Source organism: Choloepus didactylus, chromosome X, assembly GCF_015220235.1.
Source record: "Choloepus didactylus isolate mChoDid1 chromosome X, mChoDid1.pri, whole genome shotgun sequence".
In the NCBI taxonomy this organism is placed as follows: domain Eukaryota; kingdom Metazoa; phylum Chordata; class Mammalia; order Pilosa; family Megalonychidae; genus Choloepus; species Choloepus didactylus.
In genome coordinates this window covers 156,750,041-156,765,083 of record NC_051334.1, presented here as the reverse complement: position 1 = coordinate 156,765,083, position 15,043 = coordinate 156,750,041, and positions in this window count along the sequence as shown.

Below are 15,043 nucleotides of genomic sequence, written 5' to 3'. Positions count from 1 at the left end.
TAACCAAGAGCAATTAACCAAAATACAAGAAGAAGTGAATAGATTTTGCAGAAGAATAGACACTACAACAAAGTTACTTGCCCAGAAGATGTTTATATCTAGAAATGTTTCTCATCTCAAAATGAAACTGTGATGTAAGGCTGACGATGCCAGCAGGAATGGGAAAGAGTCCCAATCATCGAGTCTTTAGACTAAACTGGTCTATGTGGCCACACAGGTTTGGCAGCTGGAAATCCTCATCCATGGGACCTCAGGCAGGGGTCACTTCATGGTCACCAAATTGTTACTGCCCAAAGTGGACTCATTGCCTGATGTGCAAAGAAGTCTATGCCGTGTTACCAGGATTTTGAGAAAAGAGAGTTTATTGTAAGTCCAGTCCAGCAGGAGCTTAAAGGGAGCTCAAATCTGTCTTCCTTATCAGAAGGGGTCTGAGATTTTTATACCATTAAGAAAGGTGGGCTTAAGGGAATAGCTAAACCTAGGGTGAGATGATGTGGCTTAAGGGGAAGGCTAAAGTAGAGCATGCAGTTTCAAATCATGCTACTTAGTACATCGCATGTTCAAAAACAATGGCTTAGAATGATTGGTGGGTATGAATTTTACTATTATAATTAGGCAAAGGAGACTTTAGGTCAAGACTTCTCCTGACTGCACATGTCCTAGTGGCTCGAGGTGGCTAGAACCAGCTTTAGCAGGTACTGCAAAGGGAGAAGAAATTAATTTTTCTTGCAGGGAAGCAAGCTTCTTCTGAATAAACATGAGGTGGAAGGTGAAACAGAGGATTTGGAAACCTGCAAACCAGTAAGGAAGGGGCTACTTTAGAGCAAAATCAGGTTAGAAGGTTGCAGTGTCAGGGTGGCTTAAACCAAATATGTGTAGGGGCAAATAGAAGACTATGAGGCTAGAATTTTAAAGGGCATTGAATGCCATGCTAAGAATTTTGACATGTTAAGAATTTTAAAATATCTTTCATAAAGTATGACAAGTACTTTTATAACAATGTAATCAACATTATTACTCAGTATCCATTTTTTATCCAGTGCTCTTCTTGGCACTGTTTGGCAGAAAGGAGTGATTAAATAGAAGTCCCTGTCAGTTTTACTTTGTATATGAAATTTACTAGTGAAAAAATTTCAATGTTATTTCATTAATTTATTTATTATTTTTCCCATAAATATACGTTAATACTTCTTAATCCAAGGTGCTTTGTGCTGTAAGAGTTAGAGGTGGCTCAATACTTGAGGAAATTTATTACAAGAACTTTCTATATTACTAGAGGATATAGGATGTGTTCATAAATATAAAATAGAAACCAATAGGTGTGGTTTAATTGTTACATTAAAATGCTGTGTAAAACCAACCAAGAAAATAGTTCATTCTAGTAAATTTTGGTGATGTTCTTGAGAAGTACAGTATTTGGACATGTAGTTATAATATATTTCAGATTTTGTTTATTTCATCCAACTTTTTTCTGAAGATATTAAAAAATAGATACATGTAAGCCATGTCCAGAGATCATCAAACATTTCTATAAAGGACCAGAGGATAAGTATTTTAGGCTTTATGGGCAACACAGTCTCTGTTGCAGTGCCACAGTTGTAGTTAAAAAGCATCCATAGGGGGAGGGGTAAGATGGCAGCATAGAGAGGTGTGGAATTTAGTTAGTCACCTGGAGCAAATAATAATAATAAAAAAACAGGAACAATTAGAAAATAATCTGGAAAAAATTGCTGGGATACAGCCATGACTGTCCACACATCATACACCAATCTGGATTGGGTGGAATGACTGAGATCACAGCATAGAATCTGTAAGTAAAAACTGTGGAACTGCACTGGAATCCCCCTCTCCCCAGGCAGGCTGAGCTGCAAGATGTCACTGTAGAAGAAAGCATCATTCCCAGAGCAGTGAATATAGCTCAGCCCAGCTACAACTTGGGCTTTAATTAACAAATGTGGACTGCTGAATACAAACTACAATCATAGACAAACACCTAACAAGCAGCAAAGTGCCCTGAGGTCACTTCCAGTGGAAAGAATGTGGGACAGAGGGGAAAAATTAATTAAAAAAGAAGGAAAAATACAGAGGCTTTTAGAGATGATTGACCTTAAAGAGACAGAAAATGTCTGTTGTCTCAGGAAAGGGAACCCAGAATACTAGGTGCTCTCACTGACCGACAGGTGAAACTGGGGGTCTGTGGACTGGCTCTGAAAGGGGGCTTTCTTTCCCTTTTTCTCTCTCTCAACCTGAGTGGCTCAGTGGAGAAAGCCTCAGACATTTTCAGTTCCCAGTGTTCTGACCCAGACAGGAGTGGATATAACAGAGTCAGAGAGACAAAGGAGCAATTCACATGCAGAAAATAACTCCTTAGGGGGTGTATCTCCCTTAAGAGGAAGGAGGTGTGGCCTAGATTTAATGCTGGCCTTGCCTTCAGAACTTGGGGGAAAACAGCCAAAAGAGAAGCAACCTAAGTTGAGAACTGAAGGGGACACAACTCCTTACACCAGTCTGGAGTGACAGGCTGACAGGTGCCACCTGCTGGGTAGGTTAGGAAAAGCACAAAAGCTAGAGGCCTCACAGGAAAGTCTGTCAGTCTTCTAAGATACACCCCCAGGGAAACTTGAAACTGAATATAACCCCATTCTGAGACCTGAACCCCTTCTGGTCTGGGAAAATCCGATTGGGTTAACCAAGCAAACCAGATACCTAGACAGCAGAAAACTACAAATTACATTGGGAAAAATGAAGATATGGCCCAAAGGAACAAACTTACACCTCAGTTAAGATACAGTTGAGATATTGTTTCACTTTAATGAAACAATTAATTTTCAAAGAAATATGGTAAATCAAGTCAAAACCCAAGTCAAAAAGTTCAGGGAAGATATGGCAAAAAAAGATGATGGATATAAAGTAAACACTGGCTGAACATAAGGAAGAAATCAAATGTTTGAAAAAAAACTGGCAGAAAATATGGAAATGAAAGGCACAACACAAAAGATGAAAAACACAATCAAGACATACAGCAGCAGATTTCAAGAGGCAGAAGAAAACACTCAGGGACTGGAGAACAAGACACCTGAAGTCCTACATGCAAAACAACAGATAGGAAAAAGAATGGAAAAATATGAACCATGCCTCAGAAAATTGAATTACAACATGAAGAGCATGAATGTATGTGTCATGGGTGTCCCATAAGGAGAAGAGAAGGGAAAAGGGACTGTGCTGGTTTGTATATTTATGTCCCCCAGAAAAAGCCATATTCTTTAATGCATTCTTGTTGGGGTAGATGTATTAGTGTGGATTGGGTCAGAACCTATTGGTTCAGTGTCTATAGAGATGTGAACCACCAAAATGTAGGTGGTAACTCTGGATAATTTCCATGGAGGCATGGCCCCACCCATTCAGCATGGGCCTTGTTTAATTTACTGAAGCACTATATAAGCTCAGACAGAAGGAGCTCATAGTGAGCTGGAGCTGAGACAGACATTTTCAAGATGGCCATTGGAAGCTGATGCAAACATTTTGGAGAACACCATTTTGAAACACAACCCAGGAGCAAGCAGACACCAGCCATGTGCCTTCCCAGCTAGCAGAGGTTTTTCAGATGCCAATGGCCTTTTTCCAGTGAAGGTACCCTTGGTTGATGGACACATTATGGCCTTAAGACTAACTGTGTAACCAAATAAACACCCTTTATAAAAGCCAGTCCATTTCTGGTGTTTTGCATTCTTGCAGCATTAGTAAACTAGAACAGGGACAGAAGCAATAATAGAGGAAATAATCAATGAAAATTTCCCATTTCATATGAAAGATATGAAATTACAAATCCAAGAAGTTCAGTGTATGCCAAACAGAATATATCTGAATAGACCTATGACAAGACACTTAATAATCAGATTATCAAACATCAAAGACAAAGAGAGAATCCTGAAAGCATCAAGAGAAAAGTGATCCATCACAAACAAAAGAAGCTTAATAAGACTATATGAAGATTTCTCAGTATAAACCATGGAGGCAAGAAGAAAGTGGTGTGATGTAATTTAAGATACTGAAAGAGAAAAACCACCAACCAAAATCCTATATCCAGCAAAATTATGTTTCAAATATGAAAGCACATTTAAAATATTCTGTGAAAAACAAACAATGGGAGAGTTTGTGAACAAGATACCTGGTTTACAGGAAATACTAAAGGGAGCACTCCAGACAGATAGGAAAAGACAGGAGTGAGACATTTGGACCACAATTTTTGGTGATGGTAGCACAACAATGTAAGTACACTAAACAAAGATGACTATGAGTATGGTTGAAAGAGAAAGTTTAGGATCATGTGGGACACGAGAAGGAAAGAAGAAAGAGAAAGACTGAGACTGTATAACTCAGTGAAACCTAGAGTTCTCAACAATTGTGATAAAATGTACAAATATGTTTTTACATGAGGGAGAAAAAATGAATGTCAACCTTGCAAGGTGTCAAAAATGGGGTGTTATTGGGGAAAATACAATCAATGCAAACTAGAGATGATAGTTAGCAGAAACATTGTATTATGCTTCCTTTAATGTAACAAATGCGATATACCAAAGCTAAGTGTCTATAATTGGGGGACATAAGGGAGGGGTATGGGACTCTTGGCATTGGTGACATTGTCTGACTCTTTTATTGTACTTTAATTTTATCTTTCCTTTTGTTGCTTTTTAGCTGTCATTTTTATTTGTCTTTTTCTTTTGTCTCTCTACCTTCTTTGACTCTCCTCCTTCCTTGCAGAAGAAATTGAGATTTCCTTGTATAGATAGTGGTGATGATGATGAATGCATGAATATGTGATTATACAGGGAACCATCAATTATTTATTTATGACAGGATGTATGGTGGTTGAACAAAATCATCTTTAAAACAACAGGTTGATGAAGAAAACTTGAGAGCACTATATTGAATGAAATAAGTCAAACACATAAGGACAAATATTGTATTGTCTAACTGATATGAACTATTTGTAATATGTAATCTCATAGACATGAAATATAAGTTACCAGGATATAGAATCAGGGTAACAAAAAGGGAGTGGTTGCTATTATGAGCAGAATGTTTAACTAGGTTGAAATTAAGTGTGTGGATATGAATGAGGTGACTGTAGCACATTATTGTTAGAATAACTAAAAGTGCTGAATGGTATGTGAATGTGATGGAACAGGAAAGCTTAGAGTAATGTATGTCACCAGAAGGAAAGTTGGAGGTTAAAATATGGAAATGTATAGAACAGCGAATCTTGTGGAAGACAATGTCTGTGGTTAACTATATAAATATTAGAAATTTCTTTCATGAACTAGAACAAATATATGACACTCTAATTAGAAGTTAATAACAGAGGAGTATATGGGAACAAAAATATACCTATTCAAACTAGGTACTACAGTTAGTAGTATTGTAACATTCTTTCATCAACAGTAACAAATGTGCTATACTATGAGTCAATAATGGAGGGGAGGTTGTTAAGGGCATGGGAGGATTTGAGTTTTCTTTTTTGTCTTTCTTTCTTTTCTGGTGTAATGAAAATGTTCTAAAAATTGAAAAAATAATTACAGTGATGGATGCACAGATGTGTGATGGTACCATGGGCAATTGATTGTGCACTTTGGATCTTTGGAAGATTGTATGGTATGTGAACAATCTCCACAAAATTAAATTTTAAAAAAGCATCCATAGACAATACATAAGCAAAGGATCATGTGCTTCAATAAAACTTTATACAAGGATGCTAAAATGTGAATTTCAGGTAATTTTCATGTGGCATGAAATATAATACTTCTATTGTTTTTATCAACTGTTTAAAATTGGAAAAAAATCATTTTTAGGTAGGCCATATAAAAACAGGCAGCATACCAGATTTGGTCCAGACTAGTTTGCTGAAACTATATCTAGTCCATTTCTTTTTAGCTGTTGAATAATATTCCTTGTTCCATATTTCTAGAGAATATATATCAAAAAGAGGTTCTATTGAATCATTAATTATACCTAATCTCAACTACATTCTCCCAAAGCAATTAGCCAATTTACATCCTTAGCATAAACATTTAAGAGTTTCCATTGTTAATCTTCCTAGAAACACTTGTTATTCTCAGATATGTATGTTTTTTCCAGGTTGATATATAAGAAAACACATATAAATGCAGGTTTTTAATTATTTTATTTTATTTTACTTCTACATTTGAAACACTCATAAACTTAGAGAAATTTAAAATTTTAACATTCAGGATTCCTAAAGGTGGGGGCAGTGGTTTACTGCAGACCCACAGTGTTCCTAGGGTGGGGGCAGTGGCTTGTTGCAGATCTGCAGTATTTCTAGGGTAGGGTGAGAGGTGGTGGTTTTATCACACAAATCCTAAGGGCAGGGGTGGGGTGAGGGTGCTGGGCCTAAACCTAACACTCCAGGCTTTATCTTTTATTTTTCTAGGGATGCTGAGAGATGCAGATTGGTGCTTCTGTATCTGGTTCCAGCTGGTGGGAGGTGTAGAGTTGTCCCTACAGTCCATTGTGTGGTGGTGGTTGGTAAGGGTGTTTTCATTGTAGAAGTAGCCTGGTTTGTCACAGCTGGAACAGTTCTGTGAATAAACCTGTTTAGAATTTGTAAGAAACAAGGTCCCAGTATGAATGCAGAGGAGATGAGAAGTAGGATAGCAGAGAGTTAAGCTAGAATGTGTTGTTAGCTGCATTGTCTTTAGCTTGTTTTATGATGCCTATATTCTCTTTTAAAGTTCAATTATTAAGCAAAGTATGTTTTTTTACCAATTTGGAAGGGAGAGGTGGGGTAAAGGCTCAAGTTTGAGATTTTTATCTACTCCCACTATGGGACAAAATTTAAAGGAGAGAGGGCCAGAGTGAGAGGTTAAGACAGAATAGGTGGCTCCCATATTAATTTTAAAAATTAATGGTGTTACCCACCACATCAGGAGACACCCAGGGCTCAATGATCTCAAAATTCTTTGGTGAGATCCAGGGAACTCTTTGTCCTGGGCCACTTTAGTCTTAGTCAGGGGCAGCCAACAGGGCTTTTGGAGAGACCTTGCTCCCCTTTAGGGGCTCAATGCACCCCCACGCCCAGTGTTTTGGCTTTCCTTTCTTGGGGCTCTTTAGTCCTTGGGGGCATTCTCATTTCCAGTGCCCTGTCTCTCTGCATTGATGACCAGTTCCTAGTGTATTCTGCCCCTGAGTGACCCTGAGATGGCTGATTACCAATTACAGCTAAAGCTATGAGCCTTGCCTTATCCAGTCCCATCTTGCTCTCTCCTCCTCTGCAGTCTGGTCCCAATTATTAAAGACAGAAAGGGCAGTATTTATAAGGTCATTCATAGGTGTTTCAGGTCCCAAGGCTGACTGTCCTATAAAGTAGGTTTTTAACATGACTTGTTTTTACCTTCTATTAGGCAAGTAATTATATGGTTCTTTGATTTCAGGTTTCATTGTCCCATCTGATAGCTCTAGATAGGCTCTGTGCTAGGAACAGTTTCAGTCCCAGCCCTATACCATGTGAGCTGCTTCTCTTGCAGTTTATTTGCATGTTTTTGGGCCTTTACCCAGATCCTCCACTTTTCTCAGCAGTGTAGCAGGAGGAAAGAATAACTTTTATGTCTAAGTAAACTTGTAAGTTAAGACTAGATTTTTGAATTCCTTCATAAATTTGGAGGGGTTTTGAGAAAAAATTTTCAATTGTTTCTTATTCTTGTGCTAAGTTTGTCATCTATAGGTTCAGTGGGCTCAGAGGTTAGATTTAGGGGATTTCCTTTTTCCTGTTATAAAAGGAATTATTTCTTGTTTTACCTTTAAGACTACATACTTTACAAGCCTCCATTTTAGTTTTAAGATAGGATAAATGTAATAGCCTTAGTTTTACCCAACCAGACAATACCCAAGAACTTGTTAGAGTAGTCAGGCTCTGCTGGAGTTTACTACATTTGAAGGTATCCTGGTGGAATCACAGCAAATGTCCATTGTTGTTTTCCCCATGTGAAGGTAAGGAAAGAATTTTGAGGTATGCTAAAGAAGGCATTAGTGAGATTTAACACAGAATGAAACAGGCCTAAATTCATGCTAATATCTTGGAGCAATGTGGCGATGTTCAGTACAGAGGGTGAGAAGTGGTGTACAGATAGATTATGACAGCACTTTCTTGCTGGGTGGATGTAGCATTCACAGGGAAGTTGGCCATGTGCTTAAAGAATCAGCTCAGCAGATTATAAGAGTTTAAGACAAAGACATTCCTAAGGTTGGGAAAGCATAGATGTGGGAACAGGGGTCTGTGACATGGGGGTGATGCAGGAAGGAGAGGAGAATTACAGGATGGGGTTTGTAGATAACCTCAAGTGTTGAGGAGCCAGAAAGCAGGTGAACTAGATTAATATTTGATGTTGGGAGGTCTGAGGTACATTTACATCTTGCTCTTTTGTGAGACCAAGAGATTTTCAGTTCCTGCTTACTTCCCATTTCATGTTTTAAAGTTGCATTTTAAGGTTAATTTACTGTTATCTCTTTACTGGCTTACAAAGATGACAGGTTAAGCATTAGCTGCCTGGGTCATGCAGACTGCTGTGCACTAAGGTCTGCAGGTTTGTTTTGCTCAGTCCAGGGGTTGCTACAATTTACCCCCACACAACTGTGTGCATTGACTATAGGACAGACTTTGCATTTATAATTTACAGCAACATATAATAAACAGAGTACAAGTAACTAGTACATATGGGCAGCAATTCAATTAATAAGTGGTGCTATAGCCAAGTTAATGAGTGTTACTATTTAAACAAAGGATTATCAGGTAAATGATTAATACTTTGTATGTGATTTTGCATATGATTAAGAGTGTGGGTTGCATTTTGTGAATGATTAGGCACATACACACAAAGCACAAGTACTGCCTTTGGTGGTGGTTAGAATATTTAAATGCCATTCTGTTTTACAAAACTACTTCTTAAGTTGTGAGGTTTTATCATTAAACAGTGATATCACTAGCTTTTACCATTCTCTAACTTTGACCACAGAAATAAATTTTCCTTTCTGCAAACTTTCTGCAACTTTCTGTATCTATTTAGGTTTCATCCCAAAAATTTTAAATAAACTACTTTCCTTTTCCTTTCAATAAAACATCTCTCATATCCTTTACATCTAAGTTATTAAAACCATTTTGGAAACTGTTCTTAAGCAAGCATTTTATAACATATTATTACCATTAAAATTAAACTTGTTAGAATAATGCTAAATACATAAAACACTTTGGTTAATGCATTATTGGAACAGAAACACATAATTTTTTACAATAATTCTCAGAATAGGAGTGGGGTACTTTGGTATTATTAAGGAGTGAGAGAAACGTATACTATAGAGGGCATAAGGCAGTGGAGGAGTTTGCAGGGTCTTAGATATTCCCATAATAGAGACTGAGCAGAGCAAGTGTCTTCCATGTTTAAAGGAATGAAATTTTTTCACCTGTGACTGAGAGCATTACCCATGTTTCCACCAGCATGATGGTGATGACTGAAGCTTTTTCAGCACCCAGTCATTTTCAGTTGTCCATGGTGAGCCCCAGGAGATTGGGGAGCTGGGATCATGGACTGAATTGGCTTTGGGAGCTTGATGTTCTCTGGCTGGGAGGGCCCTGAGAGTGGCTTCACTGAGCAGACAGGACTTGAGTTTTTTTTTTCTTTCTTTCTTTAAGGTTAGTAATTGTCATGCCTGCTTTTTAGAGTTAGCCTTGGATTTTGTTAGTAATTGATACATGCATTTTTAGGAGCAGGGAAGCCTCAGGCTTGTCAGGCTAGAGATTAGCTAGCACAGGAGGGCATTTGTGAGACTGGAGAGAGAAAAGGGCAGAGATTTTTTAGAGTATGAGCTCAAGCACTGTTTATTTTGGGAAAGGTTAGAAAGAGAGAGATGAACCTGGATGCAGATGGGCCCCTCTGGTCCAGATACTTTTTGCAAGGGGAGGATAGGTGAAGTCAATAGAAATCTGTTCTAGTTTGCTAATGCTGCTGGAATGCAAAACACCAGAAATGGATTGGCTTTTATAAAAGGGGGTTTATTTGGTTACATAATTACAGTCTTAGGCTATAAAGTGTCCAAGGTAATGCATTGATGATTGGGTATCTTCACTGGAGGATGGCCAATGGTGTCTGGAAAACCTCTGTTAGCTGGGAAGGCACATGGCTGGTGTCTACTTGCTCCCAGGTTATGTTTCAAATTGGCATTCTCTAAAATATCTGCATCAGCTTCCAAAGGCCATCTTCAAAGTGTCTGCTTCAGCTACAGCTAGCTGTGAGCTCCTTCTGTCTGAGCTTTTATAGAGCTCCAGTGAGCTAATCAAGGCCCATGCTGAATGGGCATGGCCACATCTCCATGGAAACTATCTAATCAGAGTTATCACCTACAATTGGGTGGGTCACATCTCCATGGAAACACTCAAAAAATTACAATCTAGTCAACATTAATATGTCTGCACACACAAAATTGCCTCATAGAATCTGGCTTTTTCTGGGGAGCATAATATATTCAAACAGGCACAGAGGGGTTCCTTCATGGGGAAGGAAAGAAGGGTTGAGACTCTGAGGTGTAATCTAGAGATGGGGAGGGTTGTTTACTGGCTATGGTTTAACAGCAGTTTCAGCTTAGCCAGGAAGGGATGTATAAGGAGGAGGAGGAGAATTGCAGGAGTGATGGCTATTGCCCTGGCTTGTGTGGGGTATGGCAGCAGCAGTGGCCTGGAGACCTGGCAGGGCTGGGCACGTTCAGAGCACAGCAAAGGCTGGGAGATGAAGCCAGGTGGGGAACTTGAGAAGAATTGAGGAGAAAGTTTTGGAATGATTGAAGAAAGAGTTGGGAAGAGGAGTGTTTTAGTTTGCTAATGCTGTGAGGAATGCAAAACACCAGAGATGGATTGGCTTTTATAAAAAGGGGGTTTATTTCACTACACAGTTACAGTCTTAAGGCCATAAAGTGTCCAAGGTAACACATCAGTAATCAGGTACCTTCACTGGAGGATGGCAAATGGCATCCGGAAAACCTCTGTTAGCTGGGAAGGCACGTGGCTGGCGTCTGCTCCAAAGTTCTGGTTTCAAAATGGCTTCTCCCAGGACATTCCTCTCTAGCAAGCTTGCTCCTCTTCAAATAACATCACTCACAGCTGCACTCCATTCAGTCTCTTTGAGTCAGCATGTTTTATATGGCTCCACTGATCCAGGCCCACCCTGAATGGGTGGGGTCACACCTCCATGGGAGTATCCCACCAAAGTCACCACCCACAGCTGGGTGGGGCACATTCCAAGCAAATCTAACCAGCACCAAAACGTCTGTCCCACAAGACCACAAAGATAATGGCATTTGGAGGACACAATACATTCAAACCGGCACATTCCACCCCCTGGCCCCCAAAATGACATTATCTTTCCAAATACAAAATACATTCATTTCATCACAATATCACAAAAACTTAAACCATTTCAGTAACAAAAGTTAAGTACAAAATCCCATCAAAATCAAACATAGGCGTGGTCAGTCATAAGGCATACTTTTCCTTTAGCTTGGATCTGCGGACTTAGAACAAGTTATATGCTTCCAATATACAAAGGAGGGACATTCATAGGATAAACATTTCCATTGCCATAAGGAGAAAGAGTAAGGAAAACAGGGTTAACAGGACCAAAACAGTTCCTAAAACCTGCAGGACAAACTCCATTAGATTTCAAAGTCTGAGAGTCATTTACAGAACGACATTGCATCCTTGGGGCTTGAGAGAGCGGGAGCCTAACCCTTCCTAAGGGCCTTTTCGGCAGCCCTTTCCCCTCCAAACGCTTAGGTGAGTGCTCCAACATACCCACACATTGGGGAGACCACCTTCTCGGCCCCACCCTCCTCAAACATCGGGGCTGCTCCCGGATTCCCTTCCATCTCCGGGGCACACGCTCAACCCCTTCAGAACAGTGGGGTGGCAGCCAGGCTCTCCCCAATTCCCTGGGAATGTGCTCCACCCTCTTTGGGACCTCGGGTGGAAAAACTCTTCCAGAGCATCGAGGTAGAATGCCCACCCTTGACCTCCGGGGCAAACTCACCCTTTCCATGCGTGTGGGCTGCTCCACTCTCCCAGCCCGAGACCTCTTGACTCCAGACCTCAACCTCCATGGCTCCGTCTTTGAAGAAATTTTTCCTACAATTTGTTCCTTGTCTGTCTCCTCCAGTCCAGACTGGCAGCGGCTCTGTCTATAAAGTTCTCGCAAAAATTCTGTTGGCTTTGCAGGAAGCACACAGGGGTCAAAGCCATCAGACAATAGGAGTTTCCACAAATCCTTTCTGGATAATTCCATCTCCAATCTTGGCTTGTACTGAAATGGCGGCTGGGTTCCATGTTTGGTTACATCCTCACATTGGGCTGTAGCTTCTGGGATTCCACCCCCTGGAAGCTCATAATTTTCCAAGCCATCAGCTTCTGGTTTCTTTGAACCCAAGAGTTCAGTTCTAAGTTTATCTCTCTCTGCTCGCATTTTACTATAAGCTGCAAGGAGAAGCCAGGGTATCTCCTCCACATGTAGTCTGGAGATCTCCTCAGCTAAGTATTCCAGGTTGTTGTTTTCAAATTCTTCCTTCCATCTGACACCAGGACTCAATTTTGCCAAATTTTGTGCCACTTTAAAACAAGGATCTCCTTTCTTCCAGTTTACAACAACATATTCATCATTTCTGCTCAAGTCCTCATTAGAAGTATCTTTAGAGTCCATCTTTCCATAAACAGTCTCTTTAAAGCAGTTTTGGCCTTTTCTATCAAGCTCCTCCCAATTCTTCCAGAAACTCCCCATTATCCATTTAAAAAGCCGTTCCAACATGTTTGGTATTTGCAAACTCAGCAGCAAAAGCACCCCACTTCTCTGGTACCAAAATCTGTCCTAGTTTGCTTTGAAAATTCTCTTCTTTTTAATGAAAATATCTTTTTTGAAAAAAGTCTCATCTACATTTATAATTTAACTCTCTCTCTCCGCTCAAACTCAGCAGCAAAAGCACCCCACTCCTGATACCAAAATCTGTTTTAGTTTGCTAATGCTGTGAGGAATGCAAAACACCAGAGATGGATTGGCTTTTATGAAAAGGGGGTTTATTTCACTACACAGTTACAGTCTTAAGGCCATAAAGTGTCCAAGGTAACACATCAGTAATCCGGTACCTTCACTGGAGGATGGCAAATGGCATCCGGAAAACCTCTGTTAGCTGGGAAGGCACGTGGCTGGCGTCTGCTCCAAAGTTCTGGTTTCAAAATGGCTTCTCCCAGGACATTCCTCTCTAGCAAGCTTGCTCCTCTTCAAATAACATCACTCACAGCTGCACTCCATTCAGTCTCTTTGAGTCAGCATGTTTTATATGGCTCCACTGATCCAGGCCCACCCTGAATGGGTGGGGTCACACCTCCATGGGAGTATCCCACCAAAGTCACCACCCACAGGTGGGTGGGGCACATTCCAAGCAAATCTAACCAGCACCAAAACGTCTGTCCCACAAGACCACAAAGATAATGGCATTTGGGGGACACAATACATTCAAACCGGCACAAGGAGGAAGAGAAGGATTTCATGAGTGGAACAAGTTTGGCAGACAGAGGGGTAGAGAGAGAGGGAGAGAGGAGGGTCACCTGTACAGGTTGTAAAAGGCCTAGTCATGTGGGACTTCACTGCGCTTGCTGAGATGCTGACTAATTGTTAAGGTTAAAATAATTTAGGGGTGAAGAGTTCCATTATCTGGCAAGGTGGATGTTGTGGCCAGGTGGAATTACAATAGAAAATGAGCTTCTTAGGTTTTAGATCTATCCTGAGACTTGGTTCTTTGAGGTTTATACAGTAAGGAGAAATACCAGCTCTCAATCTTAGGAACAATCAAGAGGGCATGCCCCCCTTGAGAGTTTCTAAGCTCCAGTTCAGTGATGGAGGGGCAGATAGTGATATCCCACTGTCTTATCCACCCCTTGGGTCCCACCTAGTGCTAAGATTCCAGTGAAGTTTGCCCAGGATAACAGTGAAAGAGCGTGCCAGTGAGAGAGAAGTTGCTTTCTCTTTACCCTGAGGTGATTTGCCTGTGGTGGGTGTTGGAGTTAGGCAAGTGGGTTCTGACCCATCTGATGGAGATTCTGTCTCTTTTGTCAATCCTAGATTTTGGTGCCAATAATGTTAGGCTTTTCAATTGAGAAGAGAAGAGATGAAAACTCAATCAAAAGGATTTTTATTGTCTGGCTGTGCACAGGTGGGTTAGAGCCTAAGAAAATGGTGACAGCCCCAAGCCAAGGGAACAATAGGGCTAATAAAGGATGGTTGGTGGGAAGTTCTTTGTCCAGGGATGGTGTGATGGTTAGGTTCATGTGTCAACTTGGCCAGGTGATAGTACTCAGCTGTCTTGTCAAGCAAGCACTGGCCTAACAATTGCTGCAAGGATGTTTGTGGCTGGTTAATAAACCAACAGGCTGGTTTATTAAATTATCAGTCAATTGGCTGCAGCTGTGACTGATAACTCACCAAAGGGTGTGTCTTCCACAATGAGAGAATGCAATTGACTGGATTTAATCCAATTAATCAGTTGAAGACTTATAAGACAGACAGATAGAGGATCTTCATTCTTCAGCTGAATAGCAGTGTTTCCTGAGGAGTTTGTTGAAGTTGCCAGTTCATTTCCTGAGGAGTTCATCAAAGTTGCTAGTTCATTTACTGATGAGTTTATCAGACATCTTCATTTGAGTTGATGGTTTGCTAACTGCCCTATAGAATTTGAACTCATGCATACCCACAGCTGTGTGAGTCACTTTTATAAATTTTATATTCATAGATACCTCTCATTGATTCCATTTCCCTAGAGAACCCTAACTAATACAACTTGATACTGGGAGTGGTTCTTGAGAAACAGAATCTTAAAATGAGCTTTTACAATTTGTTTTCTACTCTGATTAGATTAAAAGGCACTAATGATTCTATTTCCAATAATCAAGAGGGCACTGACAGTCCATGGCATGAGTTGACAAAGGAGATATGCAAAATAG